Below are 25179 nucleotides of genomic sequence, written 5' to 3'. Positions count from 1 at the left end.
ATTTTTTGTAGGATTTAATCGGACTATATTAAAGAAATTGTTGACCAAATTTCCATATTATGCAAGGGTTCTTTATCTTATATGAAATATCTTGAGGGAATAGATACTAATCCAGATACAATATATATTTGACTAAATATACATACATCATCTTCTTATTTTTGAATTTTAGAGATAAATCTAGTACTAATTTGTAATCTCTCAGTATAAATCAAACTTATACTTAGTTAATACTTTACGCTATTTATTTGTGTTGTTAAATTTGACGTTATTCATTTCGATCTTTTCCGTCCTCCTCTAACCAAATATGAAATGTAGTTATGTTTAATGAATTGAATTTTGTAGAAAAACAATAAATAATACAACTTGACCTTATGATGAAAACGTAAGTTATATCCTTTCTTTATAATATCAATAACAATGATTGTGTCTCAATTGATTCAAATAATACAAACGTTTCTTTTTTGTGTATATAGACTTTTTTTAGAATTACGGCATCATCTCTCCCTCTGTGTTATTTATATTTATCTTTTAAACTTTTTATGCAGGCATATTTCTCGATAACTTTAAGAATTTACATAATAAATAACAAAAAAATAAATACTTTATTAAAATTACTATCTTCACATTTTCTGATGAGTAGCCTGCCCTAAATCCAACTGCAGATAGATGATCAATATAAGGCAAGAAAGTTGTGCCAAAACGGGTGAACGATAGAAGCATTAGTAAGTCGTCTTATATCACAAAGCAAGCGGAGCAGAGAGGAACTATTTCCAGGAATCGAACCTACTTCCAGTGGTAGAGCAAGCTCAAATATTTTCTCCCCCACTACCAAGTTCTACTGAAGAAGCATAATCTCCATTCACATCGTATCAACATGATAGAAATAGTTTGTGAATATGAAGCACTGTAAATTATCGATCTAGCACTAGGATTAAGTATAACTAATAGCGTTTTGCCAGGTAAGACACACGTGTTTATTTATTAAAAGGTTGGATAGTTAAAGTGCTTGTTTGTGCACTATGAAAGTTGGAGGTCAAAGTTAAAATTTGAAGCCAAGTTTAAGGTCCAATATATGTATTATGCCGTTTTTAAATGTCAAGTTGTCTGCTTTCGGTGACAAAGAAAACCATTAACAAAAAACATCTTCTCTTCTTTCTTTTCCAAAAACAATTGATTATTTTGTTTTCATTAGGACCCATAGTGTTTTTAAATGTCAAGTTGTCTGCTTTCGGTGACAAAGAAAACCATTAACAAAAAACATCTTCTCTTCTTTCTTTTCCAAAAACAATTGATTATTTTGTTTTCATTAGGACCCATAGTGTTTTTAAATGTCAAGTTGTCTACTTTCGGTGACAACATTAACATAATTTACAATTTCAAAATATACTTTTTTCAAGGAGAGCGCCATCTGATATGATTCACTCTTTCTTTTTTAAAATATACCTTTTTAAAGAGTAGATCATCTTTCATTTTCTTTCTATCACCACACCTACAATTTGTGTTTTTTTTTTCCAGACGTATAATTGAATCCATGGCATCTTCTTCCTCTTTTGCGAGTAATTCACAGGACTGTGCTCGATGGAAGTATGATGTCTTTCTTAGTTTTAGAGGTTACGACACACGGAGAACATTTACGAGTCACTTGCACGAAGGTTTGAAAAATAGGGGAATATTCACTTTTCAAGATCATAAACGGGTAGATCATGGAAACTCCATCTCAGAAGAAATGGTGAAAGGTATAGAAGAGTCTCAAGTTGCAGTAATCGTTCTCTCAAAGAATTATGCAAAGTCCGGGTGGTGCTTGATTGAACTAGTAAAGATTATGAAATGCAATGTTGAAAATGGACAAATAGTCATACCAGTCTACTATGATGTGTATCCATCAGAAGTTCGGAATCAAAATGGTAGCTTTGAAGAAGCATTTGCCATTCACGAATTGAGGTATAAGGATGATGTTGAGAGGATGCAAAAGGTGCAAGGATGGAGAACTGCCCTAGCTGCTGCCGCAGATCTAAAAGGAATTGAAATCTGTAACAGGTTAGTTGAAAACACATGATTTGAATCATATATTTATTTATCATGAAGACCAGCTGCACGTATATACTAGCTAATATTACTATAGAACAAATCTTAAATAATTTATTTCTTTCGAGTGAATAATTTTTATGGTCATCCAAGTATACTAAATTACTTGCTAAAGTCACTTGTGTTGATTATATATATTTATATCAATTTAATTACTCACTGACATTGTTACATATAATATTTTTAGGAGTTCAATTTATGTGTTTTGTCCCTTTTATCATGATTTTGCACTTATCTGTGAAGTACTTCTTGTTCTTACTTTTGTAGGACTGAATCAGAATGTATTCGAGAACTTGTTGACGAAGTTTCTTCCAAATTATGCAAGACTTCTTCATCTTATTTGCAAGATATTGTGGGAATAGATACTCATTTGGAGAAAGTAAAATCCCTGCTAGAAGATGAAAACTAATGATGTTCGCATTGTAGGGATCTGGGGAATGGGGGGAGTCGGTAAAACGACTATAACAAGAGTTGTTTTTGATACACTCTCACCTAAATTTCAGGGTGCAAGCTTCCTTGCAGATGTAAAAGAAACTAAGACAAATGAAATGCATTCTCTACAAAATATCCTTCTCTCTGAACTGTTAAGGGAAGAAAAAAATATGTGAATAGTAAGGAGGAAGGGAAGCATCTGATGGCTCATAGACTTCGTTTTATGAAGGTTTTAGTTGTGCTTGATGACATTAATCATCATGATCATTTGGAGTATTTAGCAGGGCATCTTCATTGGTTTGGCCCTGGAAGTAGAATTATTGCAACAACTAGAAACAAACAAATTTTAGGGATGAATAATTTAGTACATGAAGTGACTACATTACTTGAACATGATGCTATTCGGTTGTTCAATCAACATGCTTTCAAGGGCGAAGCTCCAGATGAGCATATTAAGAAGTTGGCGTTGGAGGTAGTAAGTCATGCTAAAGGCCTTCCTTTAGCGTTGAGATTGTGGGGGATTTGGTTGCATAATCAAGATAAAACTATGTGGAGAGAAGTTGTAGACATGATAAAGAGAGAATCTAGTCCAGACATTGTTAAAAACCTCAAAATAAGTTTTGAAGGGTTGCAAGATAAAGAGAAAACGATATTTCTAGATATCGCATGCTTCTTTAGAGGGAGGAAGAAAAATGATATTTTGATTCTCTCTCAAAGAGGCAGTGAGGTTGAGGTTCGTCTCCCTACTCCCTATTGATCTCTTTCAGTTCTCTTATACTTCTTCTGAAGCAAAATGCAAATCTGAAGCGACAAGATTAGTCATAGTATGTAGAGCAGTTCTTAATCGACTCCTCATTCGATACTATCTTCAAGGGAGAAAGTGAGAAAGGGAAAATGTCTGTATGGAGTATGCCTGGAAATTTTAAAGTAGCTAATGTAACATTAGATTAGGTCACACAGATCATCGATTTCTTTTGTCACAAGATTGAGTAGCTCACAAGTTCTTATTATATATTTTATCTAATAAAAATTTATGTATATGAAGGTATTGAGTATCATTGGAGTCGTGGATGTTGTCAACAGATAAGGGACTCATCGAGCTGCAACGATACAGTAAGGAGTGCACAACTCTCAGTATTTAATTTCATTTAACTACTGAAATCTAAGGAGCTGTCTGTTGTCTAGCTTGTTGACTTCAATCTTTATGAAAGCAATGTTTTACTGTATGCAGTGCAAACTGGGAGTTTCGCGTAACACTGCATATGACGGGCACATATTTCCTTTGCCTGAGAAAGAGATTCGTGAAAGAACTTGTGTATGCAATAATCCATTCTCTTATATATTAGTAAATGTGACACGACATCTCTCTTACACCAACTAACAGAGCAAAGGGAACTATTTCCAAGAATCAAACGTATTCCACTGGCCGGAGTCGGAGTTGGAGCTGGAGTTGTGTGAATTAGAATCAGAGTTGTCAAAAGAGATGAACATACATATCTTTTGCTATCAGAAACATTGAATTATGATATTGAATTTTCTCCTCTATTAATTATTCATCTTGCTGGTGAAAGGAACTAAATCACCTCTTTTTTATAGCAAATTTATCACTAGACAAAGTGTCTAGCAGTCTTTTATTAAAATAAAAGATACTCCCTCTGTCCCATTTTATATGAGGTACTTTGACTCGGCACGGAGTTTAAGAAAGGAAGGAAGACTTTTTAAAAACTTGTGGTCCAAAATTAATGATAGAAATTTGTGTGGCTGTAAATCATTTCATTAAGGATAAAATAGACATTTTATAGCTAAATTGTTACTTAAAATAGAAATGTGTCATTCTTTTTGGGACTGACTAAAAAGGAAAGTAAGTCATATAAATTGGGACAGAGGGAGTATAAATAAGGATAAGTTAATAGTAAGAGGGGCTAGGCATACATATCTTACCAATCCTAATAAGATATTGCCTCAGATAAAATTTTAACTTGAAATATCATACCGATTTTATTGATATCCATTAAAACTGACCTTAGAATCAAAACATTTCTCAGTCGAAAATAAATTAAATGAATAAAAATAATCTAAATAGAAAGAAATAAAATGAAACTTTACCTAACAAATTGTGGGCCTTGTTTATTTGAAACTGTAAGGGGTAATGTCCTACCAATTTCTTTGTGAGTGGCCAAGCATGAAAAGTAGAGTTCATTGTATTGAAGATAAATAACCGGACAAAAAACTTATTTTAATAAATATGTACATTGGTAGAAGTAAGTAGGAAATTTCTTGGAAACTTTAAAGCAATATGCACACAATGAACCACTAAAAGTACAAGCAAATAAAGGTGCAAAGAAAAACAAGGGTAATTTTTATGGCACCGACAACATGACTTGACTTCATCAATTCATTGCGAAGTCAAGTCTAATTTACTTTATAGTTCATAGTTTCTACCATAAATACTAATTCACTTTATAATAAATTACATTGTGTCTTGTTAATTAATAATTTTGTGCCAAATTTCAAGTCAGATACACTATTCTTTTAGATATCAAGTCAAATACATGTATCAAAGATACTAGATACATTCTAAAATACAAATACGTATGATCCAATTTCTCTTTGTGCAGATGGATAGTGGGTTCATAACCATAAATGAGAAGAATTAAATAATTACTAGCAATTATTACTCCTTACTATTAAGTTAACCTTATTTGCTGATTAAATTAACAACATTGATCTATCAAGGAGTAATAGAAATTTAAGAGATGGTGAAACATACTCATATATATTCAATTGTGATAGATTCAAATCAGTAATACATGTATGGTTAAAACCCCATTGGATTTGTGGAGCTGAAATTTCTTAGAATGTGTATTTTTTTTTTGTATTTTATCTGGTGTCGCTCCCTACTAAGAATTTTTTCATATCTAGGATTCGAACCCAAAATCTCTGGTTAAGTGAGGAGCATCCCCATCCGCTCCACCACATCTTTTGGTGGGCTTTTAGAAGGCCAAACACATATGCAAACCCTTAAACTTGTTCCTAAATTTCATTTTTCGCACTTCAACTCAACCTTGTTCCATTTTAACCCTTCAACTCCAATTTTTATGTTCCATTTAAGCACTTCTAAGTGATGTGGCAGAGTGTGTGCATCACACTTTCTCTAAGAGAGTGAAAGACCAAAAAAAGTATTTTTTAAAAAAATAATAAAAGATTAACCATTCAACTCTATTATTTTTTATGTACCATTTAAACACAAAATATTAATTTTATGATTTCTTTATTTCTATATATGCTCTTCAACTGCAATTTTGCATTTTAAAAATTGGCGTTCATCCATTAGTTATTGTAAAAAATTAAAATTGACGGATGATTGATAAAGTAACAATTTCTTTTTGAGAGTTTCCCTGTATTTTTGTGTGAAAAATAACCGATGAAAGTGCGTCGATTTTCTTTCTTAAGAAAATCAATGACAACTTAATGAAGTCTATCGAGTTTCAACATTTTTTATAGTGTTATAAATTAGCAATGAACATGAATTTTTTTTACTCGTATTTCGTTGAATGAAAAATTAGAAAGCTGGTATTTGAGTTAGTCCAAATAAACTAGATCAAATAGACTAGATATGAAAAAAAAAAGTGGTGTTATTTAATTTAATTAATTGTTTTAAAAAGAAAACAACACACTTTCGTCGATTATTTTTTCACACAATAATGTACAAAAACTCTATAAAAAATATTTTTTTAAAAAAACTGATGTTCATAAATTATTATTTTTTTAAAAAAAAAAAAATATGACGTTGATTTTTAAAATGAAAAAAGTGGAAATGAAGAACATAAATAAAAATGAAGATATCATAAATTTAGTATTTTTTATTTAAATGGTACTATATAAAATAGAGGTGAAGGATTAAAATGGAACAAGGCTAAGTTAGCATGTCAAAATGAAAAATGGGGGCAAGTTAGAGGACTTGTGTATATGTTTTTAATTGGTTTTTGTGTCATGTCATTGAGTGTGAAGTACACATATCCCACTTTGTTGATTCTTTGGAAAGAAGTGCCTAAATGGAACATAAAACTTGGAGTTGAAGGGTTAAAATGGAACAAGGTTGAGTTAGAGTACCAAAATAAAATTTAGGGACAAGTTTAAGGGTCTGCATATGTGTTTGACCCTTTTAGAATGTATGGTAAAAAATTACACTAGACACAAAAAGTTTTTGAAAAAATAGCAATAATTACATCTTCCATTCAAGTAGAGTTTTTAAGTCAAAGTCGTCTGCTTTCTGTAAAATTAAAGACAAATTTCAATCAATATTTGGCAGAGAATATACAGGGAGGTCGGTGTTTGTACTTGTGGAGCAATAAATTTCGTGGCAGAGTTAGGAGTTCAGTGAAAGGTGTGCAAATATTTTTCTTAGTTATGTTAAGGGTGTACAAAATTAAATATACACTTATAATAACAGAGTAATATTTAGTCTCGATATACCACATAAATTTCTAGCGATATGTGTGTACCAAACACCCTTCACCTAAAGTGGCTCCGCCCATGACAATATATAATTCCATTTAACTTCTCTTAAAATTTTGTTTCTTCTCATTTGGGATACTCTTTTCTTGATGCTTCATCCACTTGTACTTTTAGCTGTCCATTTTGTAGTCCAGAGCCTAAAGGGTAAGTATTTTTTTTTTTTTTGCAAAAATTCCAAAAGAACAACAAAAAAAATTAAAGAGCAAAGGGGTAAAGGCACATGATCCCCACACCTTACCCCAAAATTTTTAACGCGGTTAACAATGTAAAATGGAAAGCACATGCGAGGTCACGCTTTGTAAGGCGCATAGCTCCCATACCTTTATTTCTTTTTAGTTGTCACACTGCTTTTCGAGAGTTGGGTGACCTTTTCCCAATTTTTGTTGGAATTCGTCAAGTTCATGCACAATTGTCAGCACTTTAATCCATGTCACAATCAAACATACAAATGTGGAAGGCGTGAAGAAATTTCCTACTACTTACTATGGATGAGTAATATTCAATGTAAATGTACTAGTTGACTACTGGGAGGTGAAGATACTGATAAAACAATTACGAGTTACTTGTACGAACTTTTAACAAGAAGGAAAATAATCACTTTTTAAACTGATAAAAGGCTAAAGCATGGCGATACGATCCTAGAAGAACTCTTGAAAGCTTTCAAATACTCTCAAGTTGCCCTTGTTATTTTCCCTTAAATAAAAGGAAAGATATGTTCTTTTTTAAGCGGATTAAATAAAAAAAAAAATCAAACAAATTAAAATGAAATTAGTATTTTCTATTTCCATGTGGAGGTGACAAATTTCTCTATTTGTTACAAAACAACTAGATTCTTGGCTTGAGAAATAGATTCACAAAAAGAAGTTCGGTATACAATAATCCAATCTTCTAGATACATATATTTATATAACTCCCGTTTTAATACAAGTGATGTGACACCTCTCTTGGAACCAATGTAGCTCAAGTGGTCGAGCAACTATTGATAGGAGTGTATATCGTTTGTTTCTTATCCGTCATTCTTTTTGGAATCGACTAAAAAAAAAGTGATTCATATAAATTGGAACAAAGAAAATAGTTAATTACAATTTTTTCCAAATAATAACCAATCAAAAGCAAGGATATGATCCAATTTTTCTTACCGTGAGTCCATAACCATAAATAAAAAGAATTATTAGTTAATTACAATTATTAAATAGGAGATCGAATAATAACAATGATTCTGGTAGAGTCATAATTATTCCTTCATTCTTAATTAAATATTTTGGGTTTGTGCCTTGATTATTGACTAGTCCTTGTTAGGAAGTGTTTTACCCTTGATGTGAAACCTCTCGACACGAATCTAAATTAAGTCAGGCATCTTTGCGGATACATAATACTAAGTAGAACTAACTTACAATAGTTTGATTCAACGAAGATATTTTTCAAGATATAGCCTTTCTTTGTAGCTTCATGCACTTATATTTTGAGATGTCCATTGTGTTCATTTTCCTGTGGAACCCATAGCAATAATTCAATTGGAGTAGACCCCGTCTTCCAAATTTTTTACCGACAAAACATGAAGACTAGACTTCATTGCATCGAATATAAACAAATAGTCAAAAGCAATAAATGTAGGAAATTTCTTGGAAACTCTAATGTATATCCACACAATGGACCACTAAAAATTGAAGTACAAGCACATACTAGTGCAAAGAAAAAAGAAGGGCAAATTCTTTGTCATCGACAACGCAACTTGACTTTATCCGTTCATTGTGATGAAAGGTAAAAATCTATCAAAAATAGTAGGAGAAAACTATTAAATTACACAAACATTTCTACCATAAATACTAGTAATAGATTGAGAGAGGCCAGCGAAAGAGGGAGAGAGATGAGCGAGAGAGGAGAGAGGCGAGCAAGAAAGTCAACATACTAGATACACATTTTTTTTTAATACTAGATACATTATGAAATACAAATACATAGAGAGCGAGGGTGAGAAAGAGAGTTAGTGTATCTCAGATACATACGAGTCACACTTGTATAGTGTATTTGGAACAAATTACACCAAATTTGACCCGCATATATTTGAGATACATGTATCTGAGTGCCTAGATGATTGTATCTGGTGAAATTAAAAATATGGTACGAAAGATAATTTCAAAAACTAAAATAAAAATACGTAATTAGACTCTAGACTAGTGGGATTTGTATTGTGTTCGGTCCAATTTTTCTTTGTGCAGATGGATAGTGGGTCCATAACCATAGACTGGAATGTTTATTTCTTCTTTCCTCTATATAACTAATTTGTTCATCAATTGATCTCATCCGATCCATATACTTTACTTTTTCTTTTCAGACAATTAACTAAATCTATGGCATCATCTTCTTTGTTGGGATTTATGAAGTTTTGATGATTGACAAAGAAAGATGAAACACGTCAGTCAATATGGTCCAAAAGTGCACTGTCACGAGCAGTTGAATTCAAGAAAGCTTTTAGAATGAACAAAGACAAAAGTGCAGAAATAAAGGAATGGATAATGTTAATTTCATGAGAAAACCCAAGGAAATAAACATCTGATGAATTGAAGAGAAAGAATCAATGATTTGATTGAAGAAGGAGTTTAAAGAGGCAAGGTAGTTTAATTGAATAAGGAGTTTAATTGAAGAAGGAGTCTTACTTAAAGTAGAACTCTTTAAGTTACTGCTGAATTGAAGTGTTGGAGTTTGACTACAATACAAAAGAATCAATGAATGTAATTTGAAGAAGGAGTCTAAAGAAGCAAAGAATTTGAATTGAATAATGAGTCTTACATGAAGTAGAACTCTAAGTCGAGAGAGTTCAAGTCAATGAGGAGTTTCAAATAAACAATAAGTCTATGAAGAATTGTGCTTAAATAGAGGCGAAGTCGTCCAGAATACGTGTGCACTTACAGAGCAAAAAGAGCAATTGAGAAATTGACTTCGCAAGTGCTACCAGCGAACTGAAGGAACACATCGAAGAACCTAATCCTTCTACAGAGTTTATGTGTTAGGAGTTTTTCTTTGTGATTGAGTCTTGATGTAATCTTAGTTCAGTGAGTTATAAACTGAATTAGAAGTGATTTCTTCAAGTTGTGACAACTCGAAGAGTTGGGAACACATACCTTGGGAGGTTTGTGTTAAAGGTTAGGAGTTAGAGTTAGTTCCTAGGATTACAAGAGTTGTAATCTAAATCCATAACTTGAAGTTAAGGTAAGTTGCAAAGTATGTAATCTATCTTTTGTGGAGGCTCAGTGATTTAGTGAAGTTGGAGTTAAATCCTGTAGGGGTACAGGTCGTGGTTTTTTACACCTTTTGAGCCGGGTGTTTTCCACGTAAAAATATTGTGTTTTTACTTACTGTCCTTACTGCTTTGTTGGAACACGTTAGGCAACCTGTTTCACACTTAGGCGAAAAGTTAAAATCAGCAAATTACTAGGTTGTGCAGATTATCATTCTTTTTCTGCGAGTAATTCACAGTACTGTCCTCGATGGAAGTACGATGTATTTCTACGTTTCAGAGGAGTTGATACCCGGAATAATTTTACGAGTCACTTGTACAATGGTTTAAAAAATAGGGGAATATTCACCTTTCTAGATGATGAAAGGCTAGAGGATGGCGATTCCAACTCAGAAGAACTCGTGCAAGCGATAGAACAGTCTCAAGTTGCTGTAATCGTTTTCTCAAAAAAATATGCTACGTCAAGGTGGTGCTTGAATGAACTAGTGAAGATTATGGAATGCAAGGAGAAAGAAAATAGACAAACAGTTATACCGGTCTTCTTTTATGTGGATCCATCACATGTTCGATACCAAAGTGAGAGCTTTGCAGAAGCATTTGCCAAACACGAATTGAGGTATAAGGATGATGTTGAGGGGATGCAGAAGGTTCGAGGATGGAGGAATGCCCTAACTGCTGCCACAGATCTAAAAAGGACATGATATTCATGACGGGTGAGTTGGAAACAAATAATTGCTTTTGATGAAAAAAATAACAATTTGTTTCTATATATTACCCTGAACTATAATGTTTCCTATTTAAAATTATGAAATACTTTCTAATACTTGACTTCCTCACATTTGTCAACAATCAATCTCTAATTTATGTAGGATTAATCAATCAAAGGAAATTGAGCAGATTGTCGACCACATCTCTTCCAAATTTTGCAAGAGTGCTCGTTTTTTATCTTATTTGCAAGATGTTGTGGGAATAAATGCTCATTTGGAGGAACTAAAATCCCTACTTCAAATAAAAATCGATGATGTTCGAATTGTTGGGATCTGGGGAATAGGCGGAGTCGGTAAAACGACGATAGCAAAAGCCATCTTTGATACTTTATCTGATCAATTTAAAGCTGCTTGTTTTCTTGCCGATGTTAAAGAAAATGCAAGAAATAATCAACTGTATTCTTTACAAAATACTCTTCTCTCTGAACTGTTAAGAAAAAAAGATGATTACGTCAATAATAAGTATGATGGGAAGTGCATGATTCAGAGCAGACTTTGGTCTATGAAGGTGTTGATTGTGCTTGATGACATTGATGAAAGAGATCATTTGGAGTATTTAGCAGGTGGTGTTGGTTGGTTTGGTAATGGTTATTGTAACAACTAGAAATAGACAATTGATAGAGAATAATGATGCAATATATGAAGTGCAGATACTACCTGATCATGAAGCTATGCAATTGTTCAATAAACATGCTTTCAAAAAAGAAGTTCCAGATGAGTGTTTTAAGAAGTTCTCGTTGGAGGTACTAAATCACACTAATGGCCTTCCTTTAGCCCTCAAGGTGTGGGGTTCTTTGATGCATAAGAAAGGGGTAGATAAGAGGAAAAGAATTGTAGACCAAATAAAGAAAAACTCTAATTCAGAAATTTTTGAAAAACTCAAAATAAGTTATGATGGATTGGAGCCCAAAGAGCAAACGATATTTCTAGATATCGCATGTTTCTTCCGAGGAGATGAAAGAAAAGAAGTCATGCAAATTGTTGAGAGCTATGATTCTGGAGCTGAATACATATTGGATGTCCTAATTGAAAAATCCCTTGTGTTCATCTCTGAATATGATAGAGTTGAAATGCATGACTTGATTGAAGATATGGGCAAATACATAGTGAAAATGCAAAAAGATTCCGGAGAACCTAATAGAGTATGGAATGTTGAAGATTTCGAAGATGTGATGATGAACAATATGGTAAGTAAGCTAAACAATGCAATAGTATTCATATTTCAAACATATATATACTTTGTTCCTCTAGCTTCATATACTGCATGCACAAGTCATTTAAGTTGTTTCAAATCCACACTACCTAGTTTGTTTATGAGAGCATGTAAAACTTTTTAACTTGAGTCTAATAAAATTGTCAAAAAATGTATCATTAACAAATAAAATTAACTACACAAAGCATTTCTCTTAAGCGGCATATTTCTTAACTAATATTTGTACCTTAAATTTTATTTGATGGTGCTGGCTCTTCAAGAACTTCAAGTACAATAATAAATAATATAAAACATGACAAAAATTAGCATTCGGGGGTAGAGTAAGAAAACAATGATATTGATAAGTGGATTGTACATGATTTGTTGATTCATGATCTTTTTATAGGGGGACCATGGCAGTGGAAGCAATCTGGTTGCCTCGTTATAAAAAACTAGCTTTAGCAAAGAGGCAATGAAAAATATGCAAAGGCTTAGAATATTAAGCATACGGAGTTATCAATGGGCTTACCTAATAAGTGATTGCCATGATGGCTCCATTCATGGCTCCATTGAGTACCTTTCCAACCACTTGTGTTGGTTTGTCTGGCATCATTATCCTTGGAGGTTATTGCCAGGAAATTTTAATCCCAGAATGCTTGTTCATCTTAATCTCAAGGGGGAGTTCGTTGCATCCTTTATGGAATGAAACAAAGGTACTGTTTTATTAGAGATCTTTCTATTTTGTCTTGTCCTAGAATTATGATTCTTGTTTTTAAATGAAATAAGTTATTAATTCCATAAACTCAAATTCATTCTAAACAACTTTTTTTTTTGGATGATAATAGATTTCATACCTTACATCTGAAATTTAACACTTTGTTCTCTCTTCGGCAACAATTTTTTTTATATCATTTCTAAATAAATTAAAGATACTAAAAAAATTTAACATACTAAATACTCTTCTAAACTTGATACGTTTTATTAAATGCAGACCTAAACTCCATTACTTGGGCTAAAAAAATTATTTTACTAAAAGCAAGAGGAGTTTTATATACATATTTTGCCAAAAATGAGTAGTCATCGCATCTAATTAAAGAAGAAACAAAAAGAAATATGTTGTTGGAAATCTATTATTTTGGCACAACTTTTCTGTTTGGCCATTGTTTTCTAGCCAAGTTTTATGGCTATAAACTTTTTTTAAAAAAAAACAATTGAAACAAAAACCCATTACAGCTAAAGAATAATTAAAAAAAAATGTGTATTCTGTCGAGAAGAAGCAAGAAGAAATAGTTTACTTTAAAATATCCCACTTGGAAGCTAATTTTTCTATTTTTCTTTACACTCGCGCCTAAAAAGGTGTATTTATAATTCGGAAAAGGGTCAAAACTACCCTTAAACTATTCAAAATAACTTAAATATATCCTTAAACTGTATTTCGGCTAAAAAATGCCCTTCCCGTCTAACTGCAGCTCAAAAATGCCCTTCCCGTCTAACTATTGGACCACACTTGCCCTTCTGTTTAACAAAAACATCCATGTGTGTGCTAAAATGCCACATTTGGCGTGCACATGTGGAGTCCATGTGACATTTCAGCACACACATGGATGTTTTTGTTAAACAGAAGGGCAAGTGTGGTCCAATAGTTAGACGGGAAGGGCATTTTTGAGCTGAAATATAGTTTAAGCCAAGGATATATTTAAGCTATTTCGAATAGTTTAAGGGTATTTTGACCCTTTTTCGTAGTTGTCTATGTGGAGGTGAGGTCTGTTTGGCATGCACATGTGGCACCCATGTGGCGTCCATGTGGCATTTAACACACACATGGATACTTCTGTTAACTAGAAGGGTAGGTGTGGCCCAATAGTTTGACGGGAAGGGTAGTTTTGAGCCGAAATATAGTTTAAAGGTATATTTAAGCTATTTCAGATAGTTCAAGGGTAGTTTTGACCCTTTTCCATTTATAATTTACTGTAACACCTCACAACTAGAAAGAACTAGAATGAAGTTTAAAAATTTGGAAATAGTTATTTTTGGAAAGTATAAGGAAATCTGGAAAATTGTAAGTTAAAGTTGAGTTTTGGTCAACTTCAAACGGCCATAACTCGTAGATCAAGATGAGTTAGGTGTAATTCCAGATATGGTTGGAAAGATCTTGGAACGATCTTTCCAACGCCGCCAAGTTTGCGTGATTCCGCGTTCGTATGAGGAAGTTATGCCTTTGGAAGTTGGGATGTTGGATTAAGGAAATGTCCAATCCGAAAATTGAAGGGGTATTTTAGTCTTTTCACTACCCTATTATTTTAATCTGATTTTAGGAGTTTAATATGGGTCAAATCAGAGTTTAGTCAGTTTTAGAATTTGGGATTTTACGCTAGGGCTTGGAGAAAAGAGAAAGGAGAATGGGAAGCAAGAACGTTCAAGATTCGTCGAGATTAGCTTGTGGCTTTCGTCGGGGGTGAGTCCCTACAAGGTATGTGAGATCACATAGCGTTGGGTTAGTTCACCCACGCGCCAAGCATGTTTAATTCAGCATATTTTCGTCCTAAAAAGATTGAGAAATTGATGTTCTTGAATTGATTTCATTCTTGAATATGAGTTGGGGATTTAGAAGTTTCTTGATGATTAAGTGTTGTTTTCCTTGAGTTGTTTGGGTTAGATTTTGTGTATATGTTTTGGGTACATGAATCTAAGGTGAATTTGGAGAAAGAATCAGACTAAAATGATTTAGGATCAGAAAATGAGGTGAAAAACTCGTTAGACGCACCTGGGGAGGGCCAAGCGCGTCGCGCCCCCATAGCGCCAGGAGGCTGGGGCGGTGCTCCTGCAGTGCACCCAAAACAAGTCCTAGAAAGTTGGAGTCTGGTGCGGCGCGCCAGGGACACGCCCGGATCGGTGTTTTTCACCATTTTTTTGTCGTTTAGCCTATTTAAGTTATTCTAAAGTGTCCCAACACTTTCCATTGATTCTAACTACTCTAAATGACTTCTAAACACATAGAAATCATCCATAAGCATAAATCATAACCTTGAATCCTTAAAATTCAAATTCAAGGAAGGTCAAGAGCCAAGTCTAGGAAGTTCTTAGAGTCTTTTCAAGAAGTCTTTTGCAAATGCTTTTAACTTGTTTTAAGACCTAAGTTTTGAGTTCAGTAAAGAGTAAAGTTGAAAGTTCTCTCTTCAAAGAAGTATAAGGGGACTAAGTATTCCCAAAGAGATTTTAAATGTTTTCACATTTAAATAAGAACGGAAACTGAGATTTTCAAAGAGCCTTCGAGCTAGTTTTCAGAAAAGAGTAATCACTTTCTAAACGAAGGAAGAGGGAAAACTTTGATTTCCATGATAGCCTTTGAGCTAAGTTTTTGAGCACTAATCTCAAATCACAGAAGAAGTTGTTTTCTAAACATATGAGCTAAGTATATTTTTGGGAGTAGTATTGAGTACCAATATGGGGATGCGAGTTCATATTAACTCAAGTCTCCATAAACCATGTAGCGATCATGGGTAGAAAAGGGTCATACTTTTTAGATGTATCCTTTTCACAATAGACTAGTGGATCCACTTAGTAGTTCAGGTCCTATACCATGACAAGGTATAGGATGGCCCGAGAAACATGGGGCTAATAACGCTGTATCATCACTATAGTTCTTAAGTGATGGTTGTCGGTTAGAGAAACTCCCACAACAGTAATTGCATGGTTCCTCAAGGGGTTCTGCTTAGTATGAACGGGGGTATGAGACTTCATTCATGCATTGCACAAGTAGACTTTGAGAGGGATCATGATATGTCTTTTATGATATTATGATTATGAGTTGACAACATGTTTAAACAGTTTTCTTTTCTTTATATTGCACTTGTTTTAAACTGCTTTATAATGAAATGAGTCCAGTTAAGTATTCATGAGTTGAGAAAAGCCAAGGTAAGTGTTTCTTTCATAATCTCTTTCAAGCCTATGTTGTATTTTAGCATTCCAACCCGTATACTCGTACATTCAATGTACTGATGCCAGTTGGCCTGCATCGTATTATGATGCAGATACATGTAACTAGGATCGGCATCCAACACATCATTAATCCAGTGAGCAATTCAGAGTCTGTTGGTGAGCCTCTTTGCATTCCGAAAGATCCCTCTTGTTTACTTTCAGTATTATATAGTTCATTAGGATGTCGTGGGCCTATCCCGACATCCATCTCAGTTGTTTTAGAGGCTTCAATAGATAGTCAGTTAGATGTTAGTTCATTCGTCATCATTTTGTTATTGATTTATGTTAAAGATTTAAGTTGCCATTTTGGCTAAGTTAAATGTTTATTTTCAAAACATTATGAGTTCAGTTTGAGACAGTTAAATTGTTTAGCATTTGAATTCCTTTCTTATTGAATATAGTCTTCTGTTGAGTAAGTAAGCCAGGCCAAAGGTTCGCTTGAGGCCAGCAATGGTCTTCGAGTACCGGCCACGTTCAGGGTGTAGGCTCGGGGCGTGACATTTATACTCTTTTCCACATCAACGTTTAGGGGGTAACACTTAATTGACATAGAAGAGTAAAAGAAATGCTTCCTAGCCTACCAAAAACTCAGTTGAAGCTAGTTAAGGATAGTCAAGAAGAATTGTCCACCAAATAAAACATGCTAATGTTAAGGTCTTCTCTTTAGATATTTTACCTTTTATTTAGGGATAAGGCATAATTAGAGATACATCTAAACTTAACTAGGGTCCTTTTTAAGTTTAGGTGTGTCTCTGTGATTTCGGTCATAGTCTAGGAGGATACTTGTGCCTAGAGCTGTCAAAAAGGGTTTGCCCAGCCCTACCTGGTTCAAGTATCGCGGGCCAAGGAATTTGAAGGGCTAGGGCGGGCTGGCCCTTCATTTAGAAGGGCCGGAAAATGCTCAACCTAACCCAACCCAACCCTAGAAGGGTCGAGGCTGGGGCGGGCTAGCCCTTTTTTCATTTTTTTCTTTTCAAACTTATAATTCTATAACATCAAGAAAATGAGAAGATTTTCAAATCAAATATGGCAAACAGTGGTGTTATTTTAATAACACTAGCAAAAAGTCTAGTGTAATTAGCATATATCTCGCATACCAGATACGCGAGCGAGATACGAGAATTGTTACGACCTAAAAATGAACATGATGGCACTCGTCTTATCCTACCAAGACAAGTCAGCCTAAAACCCAACTAATACAATGAATGCAGAATTAAAATGAGAATACAAGTTTAATACTATAAAATAGTGTGGAAATTTATAATCAACTTAAATATATCTCAAAACCTGGTAGTCACGTGTGCAAGCCTCTAAAGTGTTACAATTGATTCAAAAGAAAAATACAAGTCTCAAATGATGTTGTTTCTAGAGTAGAACAAGATCATAATTAAGGAGAAAGAAGGTCTGTTGAGATGACAAGTAGCTACCTCACAAACCTCCACAAGAAGCCTCGGACAAGAAGAGAAGAGAAAGTATCACAAAGGTCCGGACTAGTAACCTACAAAAATGTAGAAGCAAGGGGTGAGTACCAAACCACACGGTACTCAACAAGTAAACTTCTAAACACAAGCTAAGGGAATAGAATACATGTACTCCTTACACCCCATCTGAACCTCTACAACTACAACCTACATAAAACCAGCCCAACCTAACAGTTCACAATTTACATAGCACACAGCTCAACAACAACACTCTAACAATTACATATCCTCAACAACAAGCTCAATATTCGTCAATCACAAGTTCCACAGAAAGGCACTCACAAGATCAGCAAAACACAATATCAAGTTCACTAATGATAAAGATGTGCAATGCAATGGAATGCAATGGAATGCAATGTCAGGTATAGTGATGTATGCCTATCCTAGTGATACACACCCGATGTCTCTCAGTTCGGGACTCATGGGGGACATATCTGTCCATGCATCCATCGCAGCGTGCGACACGACCCTCGATATATAGTATCCATCGCGGTGCGTGACACGTTTCTCAAATATAGTATCCTTTGCGGCACACGACACGTCCCTCGAAATATAGTATCTGTCGCAGCGTGTGACACGTCCCTCGAAATTGTACATCCTCTTTAATTTCTTATTCTTCCTCAATACACATAACACTTACAATCGTAATACAACATCAACAATTAATCAATAAGCCTTTCAAACTAGTCTCAATACATCACACACCAATAATTAAGCACATTTTCTTTTATTACCCTTTTTCCACCATTAGAATTATTCAACATGGACAAGTCAACGCATCACCACTTGTTACTCCCACAACACATACCACAAGGAAATACACGATTCTATGCACTTAACAAGAGTTTAGAAATCCACGTGCCTCAATTAATCAACAATTCACTCGGTTAGGACTTGAGCTCCCATTTCGTTTGGATTCCAAATCAATGCAATCTATTCAAATAAATATTTCCAATAAGATTTCAAAACTAACAACATACATATTATTATGTGTCTAGCCTTGACCAAAAAACTCACTCAAATCTATAATAATGTCCTATATCTTGATTCCAACCAATAGGTCAAATCTTATATTTCCAAAATTTCAAGTATAGGGTTAAGTCATAATTTCTCCAAACACTACAACCCTAATAGTTTTCATATAATATAATACACTCAATATTTAATTACATATCTAAATATATCAAAACTTGAACCATAATATAATTAATTATAATGAGGATTTGGAAGGAAGGACGGTCAAAACAGAATATAAGATAATAAGTTAATGCAAAATTACAAATTTCAAAATCAACAATTCATTCCTTTTGTTTTCTTCTAATCGTCCAAGGGCCATTCTAATCTAATTACTGGCCATCATTAGGCAATGATGGCCGTCACAAGTTTGTCTCCCCTAATTCACATTCATCTAACTTTTCTTATTATAATACCACTACTCTATAGCCATCTACATACATTATAAACTATTACTCGTAACTAATTATAGCTACAAAGGTAAGTCTCTTACCAGAACGTGAACTTCCTCGTTTCCACGCCGCTTTGCTCAGGTAACCTCTTCCTCCCTTTCTTTTCTTTTCTAAAATAATTATATACTAAAAGTGATAAACCCTACCAACTTATTTTAATATTTGAGTCAAATAGTATAGGGTTTTAAATAAATTATGGACTTATCCCATTAATCATCAACTAAATAAATTAATTATCAAAAAAATACCCATCAATTAAATAATCGAGTTATCAAATAGTTCAAAATTCTCAAACCAACTTCATCGACTAATTAGAAATCACTTTGAGCAACTATCGAAAGAGATAAATGGTAATTGTACGAAAACTTTCAAAAATGACCTTCCGGTTCATTACAAGAATGACAAGTAAGATTGGAGGGAGGCGAGTGTTAAGAATTCATCACCAACATAATTATTTACTTAAGATGAATCAAGAAAAATCTAGAATATTCCGGAGTTGTAGATAATTGAAGGACGATCTCTAAAATGAGTATTCTAGAGAGAATTGTCTAGAAATGTTCTAGAAAGAATAGTTCTAGAAAAAGATAGTTAGGAATATTCTAGAATAGAGTAGTATGTATCTCTCTAGATTCTTCCATCACCTCCTATAAATAGAGGTGGTCCATTTGAGTTGCAACCAAGAAAGAAAGCAACTAAGTAAGTAACAAACCAAGTAAGTAAGAAAGCAAGAGAGCAAATTAGTGTGCTCAAGAAAAGAGTGTTGTTGAAGCAAGCAACAGTGTGATCAAGATTGTAAGACCGAAGCGGGTCCTTACTTTGATATAATGAAATTCAAGTTGTGAGAAATCGATAGTGCCCGTCTCTCCAAACAACTATATTCAACAAGTGGTATCAGAGCCTGGTGAATAAGAGCGAGGTAGTAACTCAAAGGAGATCCTACAAGCTACTGTTAGAGGCTACAAATTGTGAGGCACTAATTAATGATGGATTTTGCAAGCACTCTCAATAGCGTTGAGAAGCTCAACGCAAGCAACTATGGATCATAGAGCACGAAAATGCAATATTACTTTCTCAGCCAAGAATTATGGGATATCATCGGTGGATCAGACACAACACCACCAACAGATGCTGAAGCAGCAAATAGGTGGAAGGTCAAAGCTGGAAAGGCCATGTATGCTCTCACTGTAACCAACGATGATAAGTTCCTACAACAAATTAAGAATGCCAAGACACCCAAAGAAGCTTGGGACACCTTGGCGACGATTTTTACAAAGAAGAATGATGTGAGATAACAAAGGCTTGAAAATGAGCTTTTGTCGATCTCTCAACGGAATATGACAATTAGTCAATACTTCTCAAAGGTAAAATATTTATTTGATGAAATATCAAAATTAGATCCAGAGAATGCTATCACAGAGACAAGAATGAGGAGAATTATTATTCATGGTCTAAGGCCAGAGTACAAAGGCATAATTACAGCCACACGAGGGTGGGCCACAGAACCAACTTTATATGAGTTGGAAAATCTATTGAAAAATGAAGAAGATTTGGAGAAGCCATTATCAAGTTTTACTATAAAAGACAAAGATAAGGCGCTCTTCAGCAAAAGGTAAGCCTATCAAAAAAGAGAAGCGGAGAGAAGCTCACGGCTAGGGGGAGACCAAGAGAATCAACATCAAAGAACTCAACGACAAAACAAGAAGGTGAAAGGCTTCAACAACCGACAAATGGATAAGTGCTATAATTGTGGAAAGAAAGGACACTACGCCAGAGACTGTTGGTACAAGAAAGCTGAAGGTAATGTAGCTACTTCTACTAAAAATAAGAAAGATGAAGAAGAAGCTTGGGATTTTGAGACCTCTTATGCAGTCAAAAAAACTAATCAACAAGAGGAGCTTGTCACCTTTCACTCTAACAAAGAAGATGAGATTGCACTTACAACTGTAAGTGAGAAATTGGTCGATTATGAACATGATTGGATCGTTAATTCAGGTTGTTCCAATCACATGATCGGTGATGAGAAAAAGCTCATTAATGTGAGCAAATATAAAGGCGGTCGAGTAGTGGCGACTGCAAATAATTCAAAAATATCAATAACTCATATTAGAAAGACGGTGTTCGTGCCTCATCACAACTCAAGACAAGTAGAACTTCAAAATGTCTACCATGTTCCAGGTATGAAGAAAAACTTATTTTCTGTATCACAACTAACAGATTCTGGTAACTATGTCTTGTTTGGGCCAAATGAGGTACAAGTATATTGAAACTTAAAAGTTACAAGCACACCAATAATGGAAGGGAGAAGGTTAGAATCAATATACGTCATGCCAACCGAGACAACTTATGTGGTACTTGATTAAGCACCAACATGGTGGTACAACGAAGTCTCCTTGCCAATTTCAAGGAAATTGGAGCAAGAGCTACAATATAAAGAAGAAGAAGAAGAAGAAGAAGAAAGAAATAAAGCTGAACAGGAACAAGAGATATGTGAAAAATATAACTCACATACAGAGGACATATTTTCGAAAGGAGAAAATAAGAAGTCATGGAAAAAAAGAGTACATGAAACTCCAGAACTGTTGCAAGAAAGAGTCCAAGAAGCTCTGCAACCTCAACTAAGACGGAAGACACGATTGAAATGCTCAAATGACAAGTACATAGATGCAACATTAGCCGATTTAACAATAAAGATACTACTACCTTTGAAGAAGCTTCAAAGAGTAGGGATCGGAATAATCCAACACAGGTGGAGATCCTCAAAGGGCATGGACGTCATTTCAGGAATCACTCACAACAGACGCAAAGAAAAAATTAAGTTGGTGTTGAGAGGGAGTGTTAAGAATTCATCACCAACTTAATTATTTACTTAAGACAAATCAAGAAAAATCTAGAATATTCCGGAGTTGTAGATAATTGAAGGAAGATCTCTAGAATGAGTATTCTAGAGAGAATTGTCTAGAAATGTTCTAGAAAGAATAGTTCTAGAAAAAGATAGCTAGGAATATTCTAGAATAGAGTAGTATGTATCTCTCTAGATTCTTCCATCACCTCCTATAAATAGAGGTGGTCCATTTGAGTTGCAACCAAGAAAGAAAGCAACTAAGTAAGTAACAAACCAAGTAAGTAAGAAAGCAAGAGAGCAAATAAGTGTACTAAAAAAAAGAGTGTTGTTGAAGCAAACAACAAGTGTGATCAAGATTGTAAGACCGAAGCGGATCCTTACTTTGATATAATGAAATTCAAGTTGTGAGAAATCGATAGTGCCCGTCTCTCCAAACAACTATATTCAATAGCGAGGGCGCGAGATTTGTCTATGCATCCAAGATACATGCAAATCAACTTTGATGGAGTGTATCTAAAAGAGATTAACCTAATTTTGGGTCCATATATTCCGAGATACATGCATCTGGACGTACTAAAATCTGGTAAGATTTATAATATTACAACATAGTGTGTATTTAAATAATTGGATTATATACTAGTGAGATTATGGTAAGTTACTCTTTAATAAAAAGTTTTGGCCCATGGGCTGACCCCGGCCCGATCCCGATCAAGACTCATGGGTCGAGGGCTTATAAGCCCTAGTTTTAAATGAGCTTGAAAATTCCTATCCAAACCCTACCCCAATAACGGGTTGGGTTGGGCCAGCCCCATGGGCTAAGCCCATTTGACAGCTCTACTTGTGCCTTACCCTTTTATTTATAATAACACGATTTTTATCGAGCATGTAGTTGTTAGTTGACTGATTCAACTGTTTAGTGCTGTTAGTGAAAATACTTTTAGGAGTCTTTTATGTTTCTAGTTAACTAGCTCTAGGAGTCCTAATTAGTTGATGTTAGTCAGTTAGTAGATCCTAGGTTAGTGCTAAACTAATGCCCTATTTTTTATACTAGGTTTGTTTCTTTCCGAGTTCTATTTAAAGACTTGTATCGTTGTTTTCTAAATGCAATAGAAAAAATTAGTTTAGTTGGTCATCTCTTTTGCCAATAGTAATTTCCATATAAAGTAAAATAAACAATTTCTAATTTCACAGAGTTATAATCTTAAAAATGTTGTTTACTACTTTACTCATTTTTCATCATTTCTATGTTTTGAATAACAGCAACTGCCGTCTCTACGGAGGCTAAATCTAAGTGGCTCCAAAAGCTTGAAGAGAACACCGGATTTCAAGGGGATACCAAATTTGTAGTATTTGGATCTAGAAAAATGTACGAGTCTTATAGAGGTTCACCATTCCCTGAAGTATTGCAGAAAACTCATTGAGTTAAATTTGTTCATTTGTAGAAGCCTTGAGAGGTTTCCATATGTTAATGTGGAATCTCTTGAATCTCTGAACCTAAGCTTCTGCGATAGTTTAGAGAAATTTCCAGAATTCCTTGGAAGGATGAAGCCGGAGTTAGATATTACGATGTCAGACTTTGAGATAAGGGAACTGCCATTATCTATCATTCATTTCCAACCTCATCTTAGAGAGCGAAGTTTGAGTTTCATGAAAAACCTTGTATCTATCCCAAGTAGCATTTGTAAGTTGAAAGGTTTGGTGAAGCTAGATGTGTCGTTCTGCTCAAAAATTGAAAGTTTGCCAGAAGAGATAGGATATTTAGAAAACTTGGAGTTACTTGATGCCAGCTATACTCTAATCTCACAACCTCCATCTTCCATTATCCGGCTGAACAAGCTTAAATCATTGATCTTTGCAAAATATAATACAAGAGGAGGGGTGTTCTTTGTTTTCCGAATGAAGGGTTACGTTCATTGGAAGATCTGCATCTCAGGTACTGCAATTTAATTGATGGAAGACTTCCAGAAGACATTGGATCCTTATCCTCTTTGAAAAAGTTAAATCTCAGTGGAAATAATTTTGAGCATTTGTCTCAAATTCGATCCTTGGACTTATCTGAGTGCTGGAGGATAAAAGAGTTTCTAGGAGTTAATGTGGCTGAAGGATTATGCTCTTTGGAAGATCTGGATCTCAGTTTTTGCGGTATAATAGATGGAGGACTTCTAGAAGGCATTGGATATTTATCCTCGTTGAAAGTGTTGAATCTCAGTGGAAATAATTTTGAGTATTTTCCTCAAAGCATAGCCCAGCTTGGTACTCTTCAAGTATTGGACTTATCACATTGCAAGAAGCTTACACAGCTGCCAGAATTTTCACATCAATTAGATACAATAGAAGCAGATTGGAGCAATGATTCATTTTGTAATTCGTTATTTCAGAACATCTCATCATTGCAGCATGACATCTCTGTTTCAGATTCCTTGTCACTAACAGTGTTTGTGAGTTGGCCATGGGATATCCCACGTTGGTTCCGTTATCAGGGAATGGTTCAAGTGTATTAGTCAATCTGCCTGAGAATTGGTATGTATCAGATAAGTTCTTGGGATTTGATGTATGTTACTCTGACTATTTAATTGATTGCATCACAGCTCATTTGATTCCCTTATCATGTGATGATGGGATGTCGTCGATGACCCAGCAATTTGCCTTATCCAACAAAACAATATTCTTGTGAATGGGGTATTATTCATTTTTTGTTGGTACCTCTTGGTGGTGTGGCTTATGGGATGCATCTAATGCAAATGAAAAAACACCAAATGACTATGGGTGCATTAAGTTACATTTTATTGGTGAAACAGATGATGATTTTGGAGAAACAGATGATGATTGTGGAGAAACAGATGAAGATTTTCTTCAAAATCTGAAAATTGGAGTTCGTTTGTTGTATAAATTGATTCCCTTATGTGATGATGGGATGTCGTCGATGACCCAGCAATTTGCCTTATCCAACAAAACAATATTCTTGTGAATGGGGTATTATTCATTTTTTGTTGGTACCTCTTGGTGGTGTGGCTTATGGGATGCATCTAATGCAAATGAAAAAACACCAAATGACTATGGGTGCATTAAGTTACATTTTATTGGTGAAACAGATGATGATTTTGGAGAAACAGATGATGATTGTGAAGAAACAGATGAAGATTTTCTTCAAAATCTGAAAATTGAAGTTCGTTTGTT

The 25179-nt window shown here is 34.5% G+C and overlaps 2 pseudogenes; both read left to right on the top strand.

The window, feature by feature from the left end:
- Positions 1 to 1468: 1468 nt before the first annotated feature.
- Positions 1469 to 4053, top strand: LOC107059210 (TMV resistance protein N-like; annotated as a pseudogene).
- Positions 3734 to 24503, top strand: LOC102593352 (TMV resistance protein N-like; annotated as a pseudogene).
- Positions 24504 to 25179: the final 676 nt, after the last annotated feature.

Source organism: Solanum tuberosum, unplaced genomic scaffold (assembly GCF_000226075.1).
Source record: "Solanum tuberosum cultivar DM 1-3 516 R44 unplaced genomic scaffold, SolTub_3.0 scf00972, whole genome shotgun sequence".
Lineage (NCBI taxonomy): Eukaryota > Viridiplantae > Streptophyta > Magnoliopsida > Solanales > Solanaceae > Solanum > Solanum tuberosum.
The sequence above is the reverse complement of the archived record's forward strand: the minus strand, read 5'-3'. Positions and strand labels throughout refer to the sequence as shown.